At 38.3% G+C, this 22,076-nt stretch overlaps 1 non-coding gene across 1 annotated transcript; it reads right to left on the bottom strand.

The window, feature by feature from the left end:
- Nucleotides 1-15,925: 15,925 nt before the first annotated feature.
- On the bottom strand, nt 15,926-16,029 carry LOC130964386 (small nucleolar RNA R71). The gene has a single exon (XR_009080483.1). It is a non-coding gene; the product is annotated as a small nucleolar RNA R71 (small nucleolar RNA).
- Between the last annotated feature and the right edge of the window lie 6,047 nt (nt 16,030-22,076).

Genomic DNA, 22,076 nt, shown 5'->3' with positions numbered 1-22,076 from the left:
CCCTTCTTCAACCCTTCATTTTCACACAACCTAAACACCCCTTCTTTCCCTTCTTGGCCGAACACACCACCTTCCCCCTCTTCCTCATTTCTTCTTCTTCTACTCTCTTCTTTCTTCTTTTGCTCGAGGACGAGCAAACATTTTAAGTTTGGTGTGGTAAAAGCGTTGCTTTTTCATAACCATTTATGGCATCCAAGGCCGGAGAAACCTCTAAAAAGAGGAAAGGGAAGGCAAAAGCTTCCACCTCCGAGTCATGGGAGATGGATAGATTCCTCTCAAGGGATGCACTTTCCTCCACAGAATTATTGGGAGCAACTAAACACCTCCCTAGGAGAGTTGAGTTCCAACATGGGACAACTGAGGGAGGAGCAACAAAGACAAAGAAGAGACATTGAGGAGCTCAAGCACTCCATAGGATCTTCAAGAGCAAGAAAGAGCCGCCATCACTAAGGTGGACCCGTTCCTTGATTTCCTTGTTCTTTATTCTTCTGTTTTTCGATTTTTATGCTTTATGTTTGTCCATGTTTGTGTCTTGTGATCATTAGTATCTTAGTGTCTATGCCTTAAAGTTATGAATGTCCTATGAATCCATCACCTTTCTTGACTAAAAAACGTGCTTAATTGATAAAGGAAAGAATTGCATGAATTCTGAATTTTATAATAGTTTAATTATTTTGATGTGGTGGCAACACTTTTGTTCTCTGAATGTATGCTTGAACAGTGCATATGTCTTTTGAACTTGTGGTTCATGAATATTGGCTCTTGAAAGAATGATGAAAAAGGAGACATGTTACTGAGGATCTGAAAAATCATTAAAAATGATTCTTGAAGCAAGAAAAAGCAGAAAAAAAAAGAGAAAAAGCAAACCGAAAAAAAAAAAAGAGAAGAAAGAAAAAGAAAGAAACAAGAGTTGTGATCCAAGGCAAATAAGAGTGTGCTTAAGAACCCTGGACACCTCTAATTGGGGACTTTAGCAAAGCTGAGTCACAATCTGAAAAGGTTCACCCAATTATGTGTCTGTGGCATGTATGTATCCGGTGGTAATACTGGAAGACAGAGTGCTTTGGGCCACAGCCAAGACTCAAGAAATAGCTATGTTCAAGAATCATCATACTTTACTAGGAGAATCATTAACACTATCTGGATTCTGAGTTCCTAAGGAAGCCAATCATTCTGAATTACAAGGGATAGAGTGAGATGCCAAAACTATTCAGAGGCAAAAGATAAAAGCCCCGCTCATCTAATTAATACTGATCTTCATAGATGTTTTTGGAGTTCATTGCATATTCTCTTCTTTTTATCTTATTTGATCTTCAGTTGCTTGGGGACAAGCAACAATTTAAGTTTGGTGTTGTGATGAGCGGATAATTTGTATGCTTTTTGGCATTGTTTTTAGTATGTTTTTAGTATCTTTTAGTTAGTTTTTAGTATATTTTTATTAGTTTTTAGTTAAAATTCACTTTTCTGGACTTTACTATGAGTTTGTGTGTTTTTCTGTGATTTCAGGTATTTTCTGGCTGAAATTGAGGGACCTGAGCAAAAATCTGATTCTGAGACCAAAAAGGACTGCAGATGCTATTGGATTCTGACCTCCCTGCATTCGAAGCGGATTTTCTGGAGCTACAGAAGCCCAATTGGCGCGCTCTCAACGGCGTTGGAAAGTAGACATCCTGGGCTTTCCAGCAATATATAATAGTCCATACTTTGCCCAAGATTTGATGGCCCAAACCGGCGTTCAAAGTCACCTCAAGAAATTCCAGCGTTAAACGCCGGAACTGGCACCTAATTGGGAGTTAAACGCCCAAACTGGCACGAAAGCTGGCGTTTAACTCCAAGGAGAGTCTCTACACGAAAAAGCTTCATTGCTCAGCCCAAGTACACACCAAGTGGGCCCGGAAGTGGATTTTTATGTCATTTACTCATCTATGTACTAGTTTTCTATAAGTAGGACCTTTTACTATTGTATTTAGAGAGACTTTGGTAGCTATCTTCGTTTTATGCTATCTTAGACCTTTGGGAGGCTGGCCATTCGGCCATGCCTAGACCCTGTTCTTATGTATTTTCAACGGTGGAGTTTCTACACACCATAGATTAAGGTGTGGAGCTCTGCTGTACCTCGAGTATTAATGCAATTACTATTGTTCTTCCATTCAATTCCACTTGTTCTTTGTCCAAGATATCACTTGTTCTTCAACTTGATGAAGGTGATGATTGACGCCCATCACCATTCTCACTCATGAACAAGGTGACTGACAACCATTCTTGTTCTACAAGCATCTGAGGCTTAGTGAATATCTCTTGGATTCTTTAATCGGAATATTCGTGGTATAGGCAGGACCTGATGGCGGCATTCAAGAGAATCCGGAAGGTCTAAACTTTGTCTGTGGTATTCTGAGTAGGATTCAATGATTGAATGACTGTGACGTGCTTCAAACCTGTAACCTACTGGGCGTTAGTGACAGACGCAAAAGAGGGATTCTATTCCGGTAGGGAGGGAACAAACCGGTGATTGGCAGTACTGTGACAGAGTGCGTGCATTAGCTTTCACTGCGCGGATGGGAGGTAGCTGCTGACAACAGTGAAACCCTACACGAGCTTGCCATGGAAAGGAGTAAGAAAGGATTGGATGAAGGCAGTAGGAAAGCAGAGAGACGGAAGGAAAGGCATCTTCATACACTTGTCTGAAGCTCTTACACCAATGATATGCATAAGTATCACTATCTTTATCTTTTATATTATTTTCGTTCATCATCATATATACATTTGAGTTTGCCTGACTAAGATTTACAAGATGACCATAGCTTGCTTCAATGCTAACAATCTCCGTGGGATCGACCCTTACTCACGTAAGGTATTACTTGGACGACCCAGTGCACTTGCTGGTTAGTTGTGCGAAGTTGTGTAATGCCATGGTATTGAGCTACCCAGTTTTTGGAGCCATTACCGGGGATTATGAGAGTTGTGAAAAAGTATTGTTCACAATTTCGCGCACCAACCACTCAGTCTCAAGCTTTTCACTTGGACCTTCATGACACAAGCACATGGATAGGGACAGCTTGATTTAGCCGCTTAGGCCTGGATTTAATTTCCTTGGGCCCTCCTATCCATTGATGCTCAAAGCCTTGGATCCTTTTTACCCTTGCCTTTTGGTTTTAAGGGCTATTGGCTTTTTCTGCTTGCTTTTTCTTTTTCTTTCTATATTTTTTTCGCCACTTTTTTTTTTCAAGCTTCCTTTTTCACTGCTTTTTCTTGCTTCAAGAATCAATTTCATGATTTTTTTCAGATCATCAATAACATTTCTCTTTGTTCATCATTCTTTCAAGAGCCAACAATTTTAACACTCATAAACAACAATATCAAAAGACATATGCACTGTTCAAGCATTCATTCAGAAAACAAAAAGTATTGTCACCACATCAATATAATTAAATTAAATTCAATGATAAATTCGAAATTTATGTACTTCTTGTTCTTTTGAATTAAAACATTTTTCATTTAAGAGAGGTGAAGGATTAATGGATTTTATTCATAGCTTTAAGGCATGGTTACATGCTAATGATCATGAAGTAAAGACACAAAACATAGATAAACACAACATTAAAAACCGAAAACAGAAAGAAATAAAGAACAAGGAATGAATCCACCTGAGTGAGGGTGGCGCCTTCTTGAAGGTGCCAATGGTGCTCTTTGAGCTCTTTTATGTCTCTTCCTTGCTTCTGTTGAATGATTCCTAGTAATTTTGGTGTTCCTACCCTTAGTTGCTTCCAATGTTTGTGTGGAGGACAACTTATCCCCTGAGGTATCTCAGGGATCTCTTGATTTGCAGCCACATGTTCTACCACTGAGCTATGACGGCTTATATGAGTCTTTCCATCTCCCAAGACTCAGAGGTGGAAGCTTTTGTCTTCCCTTTGAGGTTTCTCTGGCCTTAGGTGCCATTAATGGTAATGGAAAAGCAAAAAAAGCTATGCTTTTACCACACCAAACTTAAAATATTGCTCGCCCTCGAGCAAGAGAGGAAAGAAGAGAAGAAGAAGAAGAAGAAAATGGAGGTGAGTGAGGGGAGATGGATTCGGCTATATGGGTGGGATTGGATGGGAAAGAGAAGGTGAATTGTAAAGGTAGGTGGGGTGTATGGGGGAGAGTGGGTAGATGTAGGTGGTGAATGAAAAACAGAAGGGATGACCATGAATGGAAAGAGAGAGGGCGAGGTAGGTGGGGATCCTGTGAGGTCCACAGATCCTGAGGTGTCAAGGAATTCCATCCCTGCACCAAATAGGCATGTAAAATGCCTTGGCACACCATTCTGGCATTTAAACGCCCATTGGTGCACATTCTGGGCGTTTAACGCCCATGTAAAGCATGTTTCTGGCGTTGAACGCCAGTTTCATGCTTGTTACTTGCGTTCAGCGCCAGCTTTTCTTCTCTGGGCACATTCCTGGCGTTCAGCGCCAGAATGTTGCTTGTTCCTGGCGTTCAGCGCCAGAATGGTGCTCTGTTCTGGCGTTGAACGCCGGCCAGATGCACCTTACTGGCGTTGAACGCCAGCCTGTGCGTCCTCCAGGGTAAAATTTTTTTCTTCTGCTGTTTTTGATTCTGTTTTTAATTTTTATGATTTTTTCGTGACTCCTCATGATCATGTACCTAATAAAACACAAAATAACAATAAAATAAAAATTAGATAAATAAAATTGGGTTGCCTCCCAACAAGCGCTTCTTTAATGTCAATAGCTTGACAGTGGCTCTCATGGAGCCATAAGGTGATCAGGTCAATGTTAGTGTAGTCCCAACACCAAACTTAGAGTTTGGACATGGGGTCTTAACACCAAACTTAGAGTTTGGTTGTGGCCTCACAACACCAAACTTAGAGTTTGACTGTGTGGGCTCTTCTTGACTCTGAACTGAGAGAAGCTCTTCATGCTTACTCTCTTTTGTCACAGAGGGATGGCCATGTGCCTTAAACACAAGGTAGTCCCCATTCAATTGAAGGACTAACTCACCTCTGTTGACATCTATCACAGCTTCTGCTGTGGCTAGGAAAGGTCTTCCAAGGATGATGCAGTCATCCTCTTCCTTCCTAGTGTCTAAGATTATGAAATCAGCAGGGATGTAAAGGCCTTCAACCTTTACTAACACGTCCTCTACTATTCCATAAGCTTGTCTCAATGACTTGTCTGCCAATTGTAATGAGAACAAGGCAGGTTGTACCTCAATGATCCCTAGCTTCTCCATTACAGATAGTGGCATAAGATTTATCCCTGACCCCAGATCACATAAAGCTTTTTCAAAGCTCATGGTGCCTATGGTACAAGGTATTAGGAACTTGCCAGGATCTTGTTTCTTTTGAGGTAGAGTTTTCCGAATCCAAGTATCTAGTTCATGAATGAGCAAGGGAGATTCATTTTCCCAAGTCTCATTACCAAACAATTTGGCATTCAGCTTCATGATAGCTCCTAAATATTGAGCAACTTGCTCTCCAGTTACATCTTCATCCTCTTCAGAGGAAGAATAGTCTTCAGAGCTCATGAATGGCAGAAGGAGATTTAATGGAATCTCTATGGTCTCTATATGGGCCTCAGATTCCTTTGAATCCTTAATAGGAAACTCCTTCTTGTTTGAAGGACATCCCAGGAGGTCTTCCTCACTAGGATTTTCGTCCTCCTCCTCCCTTGTGCATTCGGCCATATTGACTATGTCAATGGCTTTGCATTCTCCTTTTGGATTCTCTTCTGTATTGCTTGGGAGAATACTGGGAGGAGTTTCAATAACTTTCTTACTCAGCTGGCCCACTTGTGCCTCTAGATTACTGATGGAGGATCTTGTTTCATTCGTGAAACTGAAAGTGGCCTTTGACAGATCAGAGACTATATTGGCTAAATTAGAAGTGTTTTGTTCAGAATTCTCTGTCTGTTGCTGAGAAGATGATGGATATGGCTTGCTATTGCTCAGCCTATTGCGTCCACCATTGTTAAAGCCTTGTTGAGGCTTTTATTGATCCTTCCAGGAGAAATTTGGATGATTTCTCCATGATGGGTTATAGGTGTTTCCATATGGTTCACCCATGTAATTAACCTCTGCCATGGCAGAGTTCTCAGGATCATAAGCTTCTTCAGAAGCTGCCTCTCTAGTACTGTTGGATGCATGTTGCAATCCATTCAGATTTTGAGAGATCATGTTGACCTGTTGAGTCAACACTTTGTTCTGAGCCAATATGGCATTCAGAGCATCTATTTCAAGAACTCCTTTCTTCTGAGGTATCCCATTATTCACGGAATTCCTCTCAGAGGTATACATGAACTGGTTGTTTGCAACCATGTCAATGAGTTCTTGAGCCTCTTCAGGCGTTTTCTTCAGGTGAATAGATCCACCTGCAGAATGGTCCAATGACATTTTCGAAAATTCAGAGAGACCATAATAGAATATATCTAATAGGGTCCATTCTGAAAACATGTCAGATGGACATCTTTTGGTCAGCTGCTTGTATCTTTCCCAAGCTTCATAGAGGGATTCACCATCTTTTTGTTTGAAGGTTTGAACATCCACTCTCAGCTTGCTCAGCTTTTGAGGAGGAAAGAATTTATCCAAGAAGGCAGTGACCAGCTTATCCCAGGAGTCCAGGCTATCCTTAGGTTGTGAATCCAACCATATTCTAGCTCTGTCTCTTACAGCAAAAGGGAAAAGCATGAGTCTGTAGACTTTAGGATCAACTCCATTCGTCTTTACAGTCTCACAGATCTGCAAGAACTCAGTTAAAAACTGATAAGGATCTTCAGATGGAAGTCCATAAAACTTGCAGTTTTGTTGCATTAAAGCAACTAGCTGAGGTTTCAGCTCAAAGTTATTGGCTCCAATGGCAGGAATGGAGATGCTTCTTCCATCAAACTTGGACGTTGGCTTTGTGAAGTCACCAAGCATTCTCCTTGCATTATTATTATTATTATTTTCGGCTGGCATCTCCTTCTCTTGTTCGAAAATTTCTGAAAGGTTATTTCTGGATTGTTGTAATTTAGCTTCTCTTAATTTTCTCTTCAGAGTCCTTTCAGGTTCTGGATCAATTTCAACAAGAGTGCCTTTTTCCCTGTTCCTGCTCATATGAAAGAGAAGAAAACAAGAAAAGAAGAGGAATCCTCTATGTCACAGTATAGAGATTCCTTTATGTTAGTAGAAAAAGAAGGGGTAGAAGAATGAAGAGGGGGATTTGGATTTTTGGATGAAGAGAGGTGGAGAGAAGTGTTAGTAATTAATTAATTAAATAGAAGAAGAAAAGAGAGGGAAATTTCGAAAATAGTTTTGAAAAAGAGTTAGTGATTTTCGAAAATTGGATAAGAGATAAGATTAAATTTAAATTAAGAATAATTAAATTAATTAAAAAGAATTTTGGAAAAGGATGAGATATTTTCGAAATAAGAAGAGGGAGAAGTAGTTAGGTGGTTTTGAAAAAGATAAGAAACAAACAAAAAGTTAGTTAGTTGATTGAAAAAGATTTGAAATCAAATTTTGAAAAAGATAAGAAGATAAGTAGTTAGATAAGATATTTTGAAATCAAATTTTGAAAAAGATAAAATTTTGAGAAGGATAAGATAAAAAGATAAGATAAAAATTTTAAGAAAAAGATATTTTGAAAAAGATTTAATTTTTAAAAAGACTTAACTAACAAGAAACTACAAGATAAGATTCTAGAACTTAAAGATTGAACCTTTCTTAACAAGAAAGTAACAAACTTCAAATTTTTGAACCAATCACATTAATTGTTAGCTAATTTTTCGAAAATTTGATATAAAGATAAGAAAAAGATTTTTGAAAATATTTTGAAAAAGATTTTTGAAATTTTCGAAAAATAGAAAAAAAAATGAAAAAGATATGATTTTTGAAAAAGATTTTGAAAAGATAAGATTTTTAAAATTGAAATTTTGACTTGACTTGTAAGAAACAACTAATTTTGAAAATTTTTGACCAAGTCAATCCCAAAATTTCGAAATTTGGAGGGAAATAAGGAAAAGATATTTTTTTTGATTTTTGAATTTTTAATGAAAAACACAAAAATGACCCAAAACATGAAAATTTTGGATCAAAACACAAGATGCATGCAAGAATGCTATGAATGTCAAGATGAACACCAAGAACACTTTGAAGATCATGATGAACATCAAGAACATAATTTTGAAAAATTTTTGATGCAAAGAAAACATGCAAGACACCAAACTTAGAAATATTTAATGCATGGAAAATATGAATGCAAAGATGCACATGAAAAACAACAATCAACACAAAACATGAAATCATCAAGATCAAACAAGAAGACTTGTCAAGAACAACTTGAAGATCATGAAGAACACTATGAGTGCATGAGATTTTCGAAAAATGCAAGAAAAATTTTAAAAGCATGCAATTGACACCAAACTTAAAAATTGACTCAAGACTCAAACAAGAACACAAAATATTTTTGTTTTTTATGATTTTCTATTTTTTTTTTGGATTTTTATCAATTTTATTTTCGAAAATATTTTTTTGGAAAAATGAAAAAGAAAAGAAAAATTTTGAAAAAGATTTTTGAAAAGAAAATTACCTAATCTGAGCAACAAGATGAACCGTCAGTTGTCCATACTCGAACAATCCCCGGCAACGGCGCCAAAAACTTGGTGGACGAAATTGTGATCACTATTCTTTGTACTTGTATGAAATTATTATTGTGGCACTAGTTGAATTCACAACTCCGTTCAACTAACCAGCAAGTGTACTGGGTCGTCCAAGTAATAAACCTTACGTGAGTAAGGGTCGATCCCACAGAGATTGTTGGTATGAAGCAAGCTATGGTTACCTTGTAAATCTCAGTTAGGCAGATAAAAATTGTTTATGGTTTCGGAAATTAATAATAAGAAAATAGATGAGATAATAAAAGGGATAGAATACTTATGCAGATTCATTGGTGGGAATTTCAGATAAGCGAATGGAGATACTGTATGGCTCAAGGACGCCTGCTCTCCTACTGCTTCAACTCAATTCTTCTTACTCCTTTCCATGGCAAGCTGTATGTAGGGCATCACCGTTGTCAGTGGCTACATCCCATCCTCTCAGTGAAAATGGTCCTCTGCGGCTGTCACTTGCATGGCTAATCATCTGTCGGTTCTCAATCAGGTTGGAATAGAATCCATTGATTCTTTTGCGCTTGTCATCACGCCCAGCCTTCAGGAGTTTGAAGCTCGTCACAGTCATTCAATCCTAGAATCCTACTCGGAATACCATAGACAAGGTTTAGACTTTCCGGATCCTCATGAATGCCGCCATCTATCTAACTTATACCACGAAGATTCTGTTGGGGAATCTAAGAGATACACATTCAAGCTTTGTTGCATGTAGAACGGAAGTGGTTGTCAATCACGAGCGTTCATAAGTGAGAATGATAATGAGGGTTATCTAATCATCACATTCATCATGTTCTTGGGTGCGAATGAATATCTTGGAATAAGAATAAAAGAGAATTGAATAAAAAGTAATAGTAATTGCATTAATACTTGGGGTACAGCAGAGCTCCACACCCTTAATCTATGGTGTGCAGAAACTCCACCGTTGAAAATACATAAGTAAAAGGTTCAGGCATGGCCGAGTGGCCAGCCCCCTAAATGTGATCAATAGCCTCTTAGGATGAAGAATAAAACAAAACTGAGACCAAAGATGTCTAATACAATAGTAAGAGGTCCTATATATAATAAACTAGCTCCTAGGGTTTACATGAGTAAGTGATTGATGCATAAATCCACTTCCGGGGCCCACTTGGTGTATGCTTGGGCTGAGCTTGATCAATCCACGAGCTGAGGCATCTCTTGGAGTTGAACTCCGAGTTATGACGTGTTTTGGGCGTTCAACTCCGGATCATGACGTTTTTCTGGCGTTTAACTCCAGACAGCAGCATGAACTTGGCGTTCAACGCCAAGTTACGTCGTCAATTTCCGAATAAAGTATGGACTATTATATATTTCTGGAAAGCCCTGGATGTCTACTTTCCAACGCTGTTGAGAGCGCGCCAATTGGGGTTCTGTAGCTCCAGAAAATCCATTTTGAGTGCAGGGAGGTCAGAATCCAACAGCATCAGCAGTCCTTTTGTCAGCCTTTTTCAGAGTTTTGCTCAAATCCCTCAATTTCAGTCAGAAATTACCTGAAATCACAGAAAAACACACAAACTCATAGTAAAGTCCAGAAATGTGAATTTAACATAAAAACTAATGAAAACATCCCTAAAAGTAGCTTGAACTTACTAAAAACTACCTAAAAACAATGCCAAAAAGCGTATAAATTATCCGCTCATCACATCTCTTGAAGTTCACGCCCCTGCTTCTCTTGTTCCTTCAACAATTTGCAGAGCATGCAGTTCTGATTCTGCTGTTCTTCCTTAAGTTGCTCCATAGTTTCTTGCAACTTGGTGATAGATGCTTCTAGGCTGGCCCAGTAGTCAATTTCAGGAAATTCAGGGAGGAACTCCTGCCCCCTCTTTTTGATAGAGTTGTCTTGCATTTGTCCTTCCATTGACTTCTTGGTGATTGGATGTTCAATGGGTATGAATTCATCTACTCCCATTTTTACCCCAGCCTCTTTACAGAGCAAGGAGATCAAGCTTGGGTAAGCCAGTTTGGCTTCAGTGGAATTCTTATTTGCAATTGTGTAGATCTCACTAGCAATCAGATGATGAACCTCCACTTCTTTTCCAAGCATAATGCAATGAATCATCACTGCTCTCTTGATAGTAACCTCAGAACGGTTGCTAGTGGGCAATATGGAACGCCCAATAAAGTCTAGCCAACCTCTTGCAATTGGTTTGAGGTCTCCCCTCTTGAGTTGGTTTAGGACACCTTTTGAATTGGTTATCCATTTAGTTCCAGGGAGGCATATGTCCTCTAGAACTTGATCCAACCCTTTATCTGCTCTCACCATCCTCCTATTAAAGGATTCAGGATCATCTTGCAGTTGAGGCAATTTGAAGACCTCTCTTATTTTGTCCAGATGGAAGTAAATAATTCTCCCTCTAACAATGGTTCTGTAGGTATGAAAAGCAATTCCAGTCATTCTCTGCTTATCTGCCAGCCACAGATTTGAGTAGAATTCTTGAACCATGCTCCTTCCAACCTTTGTCTCAGGGTTGGTTAGAACTTCCCATCCTCTGTTTCGAATTTGCTCTTGGATCTCCGGATATTCATCTTCTTTCAGATTGAATTTGACTTCCGGGATCACTGACCTCAGACCCATTATTTTGTGATAGTGGTCTGCATGTTCTTTGGTTAAGAACTTCTCTTGACTCCAGACATCCTTTGGATTATTCTCTTTCTTGCCTCTTGAATTGGTTTATTTTCCTCTAGGAGCCATGATCTTGGTAAATCTTAGCCTAGTGATCACGGAAAGCACACCAAACTTAGAGATTTGCTTGTCCTCAAGCAAAAGAAGGCAAAGAGGGGAGAGAGGAGGAGAGCAAATTCAAATGGTGTGGGGAAAGAGGGTGGCCGAACGTGTATAAATAGGAGAGGAGGAGTGATTTTCGAAAATTTGAAGGAGATTTGAGAAGATATGGAAAAAATTTGAGGAGATAATTGAGTTTTTGAAAGAGCCTAGGAAAGGATTTGAAATAGATTTGAAGAAGATTCTAATTTTTTTTTGAAATTGGAAGGTGAATGATGAAAGTTTGTAATGTGTTTATGCAGAAAAATATGGATTAAAACAAGAAAGTTTGAAAAAAAATTTGAAGTGGGAAACAAAATCTCCTCCCCCTGCCTTTCTGGCGTTAAACGCCCAGAATGGTATCCATTCTGGCGTTTAACGCCCATTTGTTGGCCAATTTGGGCGTTTAACGCCCAACCAGGTATCCTGGCTGGCGTTAAACGCCAGAAATTCCTTTATCACTGGGCGTTTTGCTAAACGCCCAGGATGCTGCACACCTGGCGTTAAACGCCCAGAATGGTGCCCATTCTGGCGTTTAACGCCCAAAGTACCCCTTACTGGCATTTTTTTCGCCAGCAAGCTCTTTTTCTCTGCTTTTTGCACTGAATCCTTCTGTAACTCTGTGAATTCCTTCAATTTTGATAATTGCCCTTTAAGAATATGTATCAAACCTTGATTAAACAGAACAGATACTCTGCTAATCACTGGGTTGCCTCCCAATAAGCGCTTCTTTATTGTCTTTAGCTGGACATTCACTGAGAATCACTCAAGTCTCAGTTTTGAGCATTCTTGCTCAAAATTACTTTCAAGATAATGCTTGATCCTCTGTCCATTAACAATGAACTTCTTGTCAGAATCAGTATCCTGAAGCTCAACATATCCATATGGTGATACTCCTGTAATCACATACGGACCCCTCCAGCGGGATTTAAGTTTTCCTGGGAACAATCTGAGCCTAGAGTTGAAGAGCAGGACTTTTTGTCCTGGCTCAAAGACTCTGGATGACAACTTCTTGTCATGCCACTTCTTTGCCTTTTCCTTATAAATTTTTGCATTTTCAAAGGCATTGAGTCTGAACTCCTCTAGCTCATTTAGCTGGAGCAATCTTTTTTCACCAGCTAACTTAGCATCCATGTTTAGGAATCTGGTTGCCCAGTAGGCTTTATGTTCCAGTTCCACGAGCAGATGACAGGCCTTCCCATACACCAGTTGGTATGGAGAGGTTCCTATAGGAGTCTTGTATGCTGTTCTGCATGCCCACAGAGCATCATCCAAGCTCTTTGCCCAATCCTTTCTACGGGCAATAACGAAATTGCAATCACACTTTTGCAATCCCGCACAACTAACTAGCAAGTGCACTGGGTCGTCCAAGTAATACCTTACGTGAGTAAGGGTCGATCCCACGGAGATTGTCGGCTTGAAGCAAGCTATGGTTATCTTGTAACTCTTAGTCAGGATATCAATAATTATCAGGGTTGATTGTAAAAAGCAAAAGAACATGAAATAAGTACTTGTTTTGCAGTAATGGGGAATAGGTTGAGGTTTTGGAGATGCTCTGTCTTCTGAACCTCTGCTTTCCTACTGTCTTCTTTATCAAACACGCAAGGCTCCTTCCATGGCAAGCTGTATGTAGGGTTTCACCGTTGTCAATGGCTACCTCCCATCCTCTCAGTGAAAATGTTCAACGCGCTCTGTCACAGCACGGCTAATCATCTGTCGGTTCTCAATCAGGTTGGAATAGAATCCAGTGATTCTTTTGTGTCTGTCACTAACGCCCAGCCTTCAGGAGTTTGAAGCTCGTCACAGTCATTCAATCATTGAATCCTACTTAGAATACCACAGACAAGGTTTAGACCTTCCGGATTCTCTTGAATGCCGCCATCAATTCTAGCTTATACCACGAAGATTCTGATTAAGGAATCCAAGAGATATATACTCAATCTAAGGTAGAACGGAGGTGGTTGTCAGGCACACGTTCATAGTTGAGAATGATGATGAGTGTCACGGATCATCACATTCATCAGGTTTAAGAACAAGTGATATCTTAAAATGGAAGCAAGCATGATTGAATGAAAAACAATAGTAATTTCATTAATCCATCAAGACACAGCAGAGCTCCTCACCCCCAACCATGGGGTTTAGAGACTCATGCTGTAGAAGATACAATGAGAAACGTGTAATGTGTCATGAGGTCTAGATACAATGTCAAAAGATCCTATTAATAGTGAACTAGTAACCTAGGGTTTACAGAAATGAGTAAATGACAGAAAAATCCACTTCCGGGCCCACTTGGTGTGTGCTTGGGCTGAGCATTGAAGCATTTTCGTGTAGAGACTCTTCTTGGAGTTAAACGCCAGCTTTTGTGCCAGTTTGGGCGTTTAACTCCAATTTTTATGCCAGTTCCAGCGTTAAACGCTGGGAATTCTGAAGCTGATTTGCAACGCCAGTTTGGGCCATCAAATCTCGGGCAAAGTATGGACTATTATACATTGATGGAAAGCCCAGGATGTCTACTTTCCAACGCCGTTGAGAGCGCGCCAATTGGGCTTCTGTAGCTCCAGAAAATCCCCTTCGAGTGCAGGGAGGTCAGAATCTAACAGCATCTGCAGTCTTTTTAGCCTCTGAATCAGATTTTTGCTCAGATCCCTCAATTTCAGCCAGAAAATACCTGAAATCACAGAAAAACACACAAACTCATAGTAAAGCCCAGAAAAGTGAATTTTAACTAAAAACTAATAAAAATATAATAAAAACTAACTAAAATATACTAAAAACACACTGAAAATAATGCCAAAAAGCGTATAAATTATCTGCTCATCAGCCATGAGCAACTAAACCTCCATTGTTAAGGTTAGGAGCTCTGTTTATTGTATGGATTGGTACTATTACTTTTCTATTTTAATTCATGTATTGATTTCAACTTCAAGAATTTGTTTTTGTTTTTAATCTTATGAATCTGGGTGGAACAGAAGTATGAACCTTATTCTAATTGAGTTCTTGTAAACCTTGGAAAAGCAATTTACCTGAACAACAATTTGAAAACAAATTCTCCTAAATCACTAATTATCTGGACTTAACAGGATACATGACATATAATCCTCTTATATTTGGATAATTAGGATTTCTGTGGCATATAAACTAGAATTGAACTTAACCCTCTAACCGGAATCAAGTGACCAAGGAATTGGCGGTTGATGAAGGTTAGAGGAGACTAAAAAGGTCTAAAGAATTAGGGTTTAGTCACATATAGTTTGCCATGAATTGAATCTTGCATGATTAAAATAGTTGGTAAGAAAAGTTAATCCGAAAAATAAACATCTTTGAAACCTTAACTGTTTTCTCATATATAGTTCACAATTTGTTTACTGCTTGCTTTCTGATCTTCTGAATTAACTGTTTAATACAATTGAGACCCAAACACTCTTTTCTGCTTGTCTAACTAAGTAAATCACTCAATCATTGTTGCTTAGTCCATCAATCCTCGCTCGTAGGATCGACTCTCATTCACTTGAGGTACTACTTGGTACAACCCAGTGCACTTGCCGGTTAGTTTGTGGGTTTTAAATTCTGCACCAAATTTTTGACACTGTTGCCGGGGATTGACTGTGATTGACAACTATTAGTTGTTTGATTTCTTAGATGAGGCATTTTAGCTTTAATTTTAATTAATTTTGCCCTTTAATTTTCGAAATTTTTAGCTACTATTTTTCCTTAATTTCTAAAATTAAGTTTGGTGTTACCTGGTTGTTTTTATTTTAATTTTCTTGTTCTTTTTCTTTATAAAATTTCAAAATTTGAACTCTAATTTTATTTATAATTTTCAAAAATCTATACTTAAATTATTTAGTGTTTTATTTTATTTCTTTACACAGGTTACTTCACTGGGAATTCTCTACACTCTGACGTAGAGACTCCCACCTTTTTCTTGTTTTCTGTTTGTTTTTGAGCAGAAACAGGGACAAGGAACCTCTTATAGATTTTGATCCTAAACCTGAGAGGACTTTAAGGCGGCGCTTACAACAAGCTAGGCTTTACAAGACTAGTGAAAATCTAAGTGAGATCTTTGAAAAGGAAGCTGCAGAGTCCACTATGGATCCTAATCGTGCTGTTAATGCCAATGTGGTAATTTCGAATGAGAATGAATAACCTAGACGGGTGCTTGGCTCATACATTGCAACCAATCCAAATTTCTTTGGGAATAATATTGTGGTGCCTCCTATAGCTGCAAAAAATTTTGAGCTGAAGCCTCAGCTAGTCACTCTGGTGCAGCAAAATTGCCAGTATCAAGGACTCCCGCAGAAGGATCCAAACCAATTCATCTCTAACTTCCTACAGATTTGTGTCACTGTGAAAACAAATGGAGTGAATCCTGAGGTTTACAAGCTCATGCTCTTTCCATTTGCTGTGAGGGATAGAGCAAAGCTGTGGCTAGATTCTCAGCCCAAGAAAAGTCTGGACACTTGGGATAAGGTCCAAATTCTCACCACCACAGAAGTTGACTAAGCTAAGGGTGGATATTCAGAACTTCAGGCAGAGAGATGGTGAGACCTTCTATGAAGCCTGGGAGAGGTTCAAGCTGATGACCAGGTAATATCCTCCTGACATATTTTCTGAATGGACCAAACTGGAAATCTTTTATGAGAGCCGCTATGAAATGGCCAAAATGTGTTTAGATAATCCTGCAGGTGATTCATTACACATGAAGAAAACACTGGAAGAGACTGCTAAGCTTATTGAATTGGTTGCTAACAACCATATCTTTACTCCTCTAATAGGAATCTTGTGAACTCTAGGACTCCTCAGTAGAAAGGCATTTTGGAAGTGAAGACTTTGGATGCTATTCTTGCTCAAAATAAGCTTATGTCTCAACAGATTAATATGCTTACTCAACACCTGAGTGGGATGCAGGTTTCAACTGTCAATGCTCAGAATGCCCCTCAAGAGGCTTCATATGACATCAATGGTGGCTTTATTCAAGGTGAGAATTATGACTATGCTCAATTTCATCCTGAACAGATCAATTACACGGGGAATGCTCCTAGAACCCCAATAATGATCTATTTTCCAAGACCTTTAATCAGGGATGGAAAAATCACCCAAATTTTGGATGGAGAGAGAAACCTCAGAGGCCACAGAATTTTAATAATCCTCAGGGCGGTTTTTAACAGAATATTTAATAATCGCTAATTTCAGTCATCTCAACAACAACCACCTCAGCAAGCAACTTCTCAACCACAGAAGAACACTGATCTGGAATCATTACTGGCAAGTTTTATATAGAAAACTAGAGCTTCACTCAGAAACTTGAAAGTGCAAGTAGTCCAGTTAAGCAAGCAAGTACCTGAGAGGCCTCCTAATACCCTTTTCGGTGATATAGTGGTAAATCCAAGAGAAAACTGCAAGGCTATTCAACTGAGAAGTGGTAAAGTAACTGGTTCTGAGACCAAGGTCAATAAGGAGCTAGTTGAAAAAGAAGCTCAGGAGGAGAAGACAGAGGAGGTGGAACATGCCCCTCCTAGGTGTGTAGATAACCCATTCCCAGTCTCTCTTAACACTCATCCTACATTGCCTAAGGCTCCTGAGTACAAGCCTAAAATGCCATACCCTTAGAGGCTCCAGAGGGCTTCCAAAGATAAGTAATTTTCTAGATTTTTAGAAGTCTTCAAGAAGCTTCAAATCAACATCCCTTTTGCTGAGGCCCTTGAGCAAATGCCTCTTCATGCTAAATTCATGAAAGAACTATTGACTAACAAGAGGAATTGGAAGGAAAGTGAGATAGTGGTGTTGACAAAGGAATGCAGTGCTATTATTCAACATAACCTTCCTGAGAAGATGCAGGACCCAGGAAGCTTTGTAATTCCCTGCACCATTGGAGATGTCACTATTCAGAGAGCTTTGTGTTATCTTGGAACTAGCATCAACCTCATGCCACTTTTAGTGATGAAAAGGCTCCAAATTGATGAGGTAAAACCTACTCGTATTTTTCTTCAACTTGCTAATCTTTCTATTAAAATTCCTGTGGGGGTTGTTGAAGATTTACTTGTGAAAGTGGCATATTGGATATGGAAGAGGATAAAAAGTCCTCTATTATTCTTGGAAGACCCTTTTTAGCTATAGGTAGAGCTTTGATTGATGTGTAAAAAGGTGCATTAACCTTGAGGGTCACTAAAGAATAGGTAGTTCTTAATGTGTTTGAAGCTATTAAACACCCTAATGATTTTGAGGGGTGTATGAGAGTTGATGTTGTTGAACCACTTGTTCAAGAGGTACTAGAAGCTGAGGTACTTAATGATGTTCTAGATCCTCTCTTTGAGGATGATTTGCTTGAGATTGATGATTCACCACCTTAGAAGAACATAATGAGCACACCTAAAGTAGAGGGAGAAGTCCCTAAGCTTGAGCTAAAGTCCTTGCCTCCTTCTTTGAAATATGTGTTCCTAGGTAAAAATGATTCATATCCAGTGATTATTAGCTCTTTCTTGAAGCCTGAGGAGGAAGAGGTGCTAATTGCAGTTCTCAAGAGTCCTAAAACGGCTCTTGGTGAACCATTGGTAATTTAAAGGGGATTAGTCCAACCAAGTGTATGCACAAGATCCTTCTTGAAGATGATGCTAAACCAGTTGTGCAACCACAAAGGAGACTAAATCCAACTATGAAAGAGGTGGTCCAAAAAGAGGTAATGAAACTATGGGAAGCCGGCATTATATACCCTATTTCTGACAGCCCTTGGGTGAGTCCTGTGCAGGTAGTTCCCAAGAAAGAAGGGATGACAGTGATCAAGAATGAAAATAATAAGCTAATTCCTACAAGGATCGTCACAAGATGGCGAATGTGCATAGACTATAGAAGGCTCAACGCTGCCACAAGGAAGGATCATGATGAGCGGATAATTTATACGCTTTTTGGCATTGTTTTTAGGTAGTTTTTAGTAAGTTCAAGCTACTTTTTGGGATGTTTTCCTTAGTTTTTATGTTAAATTCACATTTCTGGACTTTACTATGAGTTTGTGTGTTTTTCTGTGATTTCAGGTAAATTCTGACTGAAATTGAGGGATTTGAGCAAAACTCTGAAAAAGGCTGACAAAAGGACTGCTGATGCTGTTGGATTCTGACCTCCCTGCACTCAAAATGGATTTTCTGGACCTACAGAACTTCAAATGGCGCGCTCTCAACGGCGTTGGAAAGTAGACATCCAGGGCTTTCCAGCAATATATAATAGTCCATACTTTATTCGAAGAATGACGACGTAACTTGGCGTTGAACGCCAAGTACAAGCTGCTGTCTGGAGTTAAACGCGAGAAAAACGTCATGATCCGGAGTTGAACGCCCAAAACACGTCATAACTCGAAGTTCAACTCCAAGAGAAGCCTCAGCTCGTGGATTGATCAAGCTCAGCCCAAACACACACCAAGTGGGCCCCGGAAGTGGATTTATGCATCAATTACTTACTCATGTAAATCCTAGTAGCTAGTCTAGTATATATAGGACCTCTTACTATTGTATTAGACATCTTTGGTCTCATCTTTGGTCTCAGTTTTGTTTTATTCTTCATCTTAGGAGATCATTGATCATGTTTTGGGGGCTGGCCATTCGGCCATGCCTGAACCCTTCACTTATGTATTTTCAACGGTGGAGTTTCTGCACACCATAGATTAAGGGTGTGGAGCTCTGCTGTACCTCAAGTATTAATGAAGTTCTATTTTCTTTTATTCGGTCTCTATCTTATTCTTATTCCAAGATATTCATTCGTACCCAAGAACATGATGAATATGATGAGTTAGATAACCCTCATTATCATTCTCACTTATGAACGCACGTGATTGACAACCACTTTCGTTCTACATGCAACCGAGCTTGAATGTGCATCTCTTAGATTCCCCAACAGAATCTTCGTGGTATAAGCTAGATGGATGGCGGCATTTATGAGGATCCGGAAAGTCCAACCTTGTCTGTGGTGTTACGAGTAGGATCCTGGGAATCCGGAAAGTCTCACCTTGTCTGTGGTATTCCGAGTAGGATTCCGGTAATGAATGACTGTGACGTGCTTCAAACTTGTAACCTGCTGGGCGTTAGTGACAGACGCAAAAGAGGGATTCTATTCCAGTAGGGGAGGGAACCAACCGGTGATTAGCCGTACTGTGACAGAGTGCGTGAGCATTAGTTTTCACTGCGAGGATGGGATGTAGCCATCAACCATGGGTGATGCCTCCAGACTGGTTAGCTGTGCGAGTGACAGCCGCATAGGATATTTCCCCGAGAGGATTGAAAGTAGCCACAGTTGATGGTGAACCCCTATACAAAGCTTGCCATGGAAAGGAGTAAGAAGGATTGAGTAGAAGTAGTGGGAAGGCAGACGTCCGTGAGTCATACAGCACCTCCATACACTTATCTGAAATTCTCACCAATGAATCTACATAAGTATTTCTATCCTTTTTATTATTTATTTTCTATTTTATTATTCCTATCCTCGAACCCATAAATAATGTTTAATTCGCCTGACTGAGATCTACAAGGTGACCATAGCTTGCTTCATACCAACAATCTCTGTAGATTCGACCCTTACTCACGTAAGGTTTATTACTTGGACGACCCAGTACACTTGCTGGTTAGTTGAACGGAGTTGTGAATTCAACCAGTGCCATAAATAAGCTTTCATTCAAAATCCAAGAAACATATAATGATGATCACAATTTCGTCCACCAAGTTTTTGGTGCCGTTGCCGGGGATTGTTCGAGTATGGACAACTGACGGTTCATCTTGTTGCTCAGATTAGGTAATTTTCTTTTCAAAAATCTTTTTCAAAAATTTTTCTTTTATTTTCCGTTTTTCCAACCTTTATTTTCGAAAATAATTAATAAAAAATCCAAAAAAAATTAGAAAATCATAAAAACCAAAAATATTTTGTGTTTCTTGTTTGAGTCCTGTGTTAATTTTAAGTTTGGAGTCAATTGCATGCTTTTAAAATTTTTCTTGCATTTTTTTCGAAAATCTCATACATTCATAGTGTTCCTCATGATCTTCAAGTTGTTCTTGATAAGTCCTCTTGTTTGATCTTGATGATTTCTTGTTTTGTTTTGTTTGTTGTTTTTCATGTGCATCTTTGCATCCATAATTTCCATGCATTAAAAATTTCTAAGTTTGGTGTCTTGCATGTTTTCTTTGCATCAAAAATTTTTTAAAATGATGTTCTTGATGTTCATCATGATCTTCAAAGTATTCTTGGTGTTCATCTTGACATTCATAGCATTCTTGCATGCATTCATTGTTTTGATCTAAAAATTTCATGCATTGAGTATTTTTGTTGTTTTTCTCTCTCATAATTAAAAATTCAAAAATAAAAAATATCTTTTCCTTATTTTCCTCCAAATTTTCGAAATTTTGGGTTGACTTGGTCAAAAATTTTCAAAATTAGTTGTTTCTTACAAGTCAAGTCAAAATTTCAAATTTTAAAATCTTATCTTTGTAAAATCTTTTTCAAAAATCATATCTTTTTCATTTTCTTTATAATTTTCAAAAATAAAAAAAAAATCTTTTTCAAAATATTTTTCAAAATCTTTTTCTTATATTTATATCAAATTTTCGAAAATTAGCTAACAATTAATGTGATTGGTTCAAAAATTTGAAGTTTGTTACTTTCTTGTTAAGAAAGGTTCAATCTTTAAGTTCTAGAATCTTATCTTGTAGTTTCTTGTTAGTTAAGTAATTTTAAAAATTAAATCTTTTTCAAAATATCTTTTTCTTAAAAAATCTTTTTATCTTTTTATCTTATCTTTTTCAAAAAAACTTTCTCTTTTTCAAAATTTGATTTCAAAATATCTTATCTAACTTCTTATCTTCTTATCTTTTCAAATTTGACTTCAAATCTTTTTCAATCAACTAACTAACTTGTTGTTTGTTTCTTATCTTTTTCAAAACCACCTAACTACTTTTCCCTCTCTAATTTTCGAAAATTCTCTCTCTCTTTTTCAAAAATTCTTTTTATTTTAAATTTTAATTTTAATTATATTTTGTCTTTGATTTTCGAAAAATTACTAACCTCTTTTTCAAAAATTATTTTCGAATTCTTCTCCATTTCTTCTCTTCTTCTATTTAATTAATTAATTACTAACACTTCTCTTCACCTCTCTCCATCTAAAAACCGAACCTCCTTCTTCATTCTTCTACCTCTTTCTTTTTCTACTAACATAAAGGGATCTCTATACTGTGACATAGAGGATTCCTCTTTCTTTTCTTGTTTTCTTCTCTTTCATATGAGCAGAAACAGGGATAAAGGCACTCTTGTTGAAATTGATCCAGAACCTGAAAGGACTCTGAAGAGAAAATTAAAAGAAGCTAAATTACAACAATCCAGAAGAGACCTTCTAGAAATTTTCGAACAGGAGAAAGAGATGGCAGCCGAAAATAATAATAATAATGCAAGGAGAATGCTTGGTGACTTCACTAAGCCAACGTCCAAGTTTGATGGAAGAAGCATCTCCATTCCTGCCATTGGAGCCAATGATTTTGAGCTTAAGCCTCAACTAGTTGCTTTAATGCAATAAAACTGCAAGTTTTATGGACTTCCATCTGAAGATCCTTACCAGTTTTTAACTGAGTTCTTGCAGATCTGTGACACTGTAAAGACAAATGGAGTTAATCCCGAAGTCTACAGAC

Source organism: Arachis stenosperma, chromosome 2 (genome assembly GCF_014773155.1).
Source record: "Arachis stenosperma cultivar V10309 chromosome 2, arast.V10309.gnm1.PFL2, whole genome shotgun sequence".
Lineage (NCBI taxonomy): Eukaryota > Viridiplantae > Streptophyta > Magnoliopsida > Fabales > Fabaceae > Arachis > Arachis stenosperma.
This window is presented reverse-complemented; position numbering and strand designations above follow the sequence as displayed.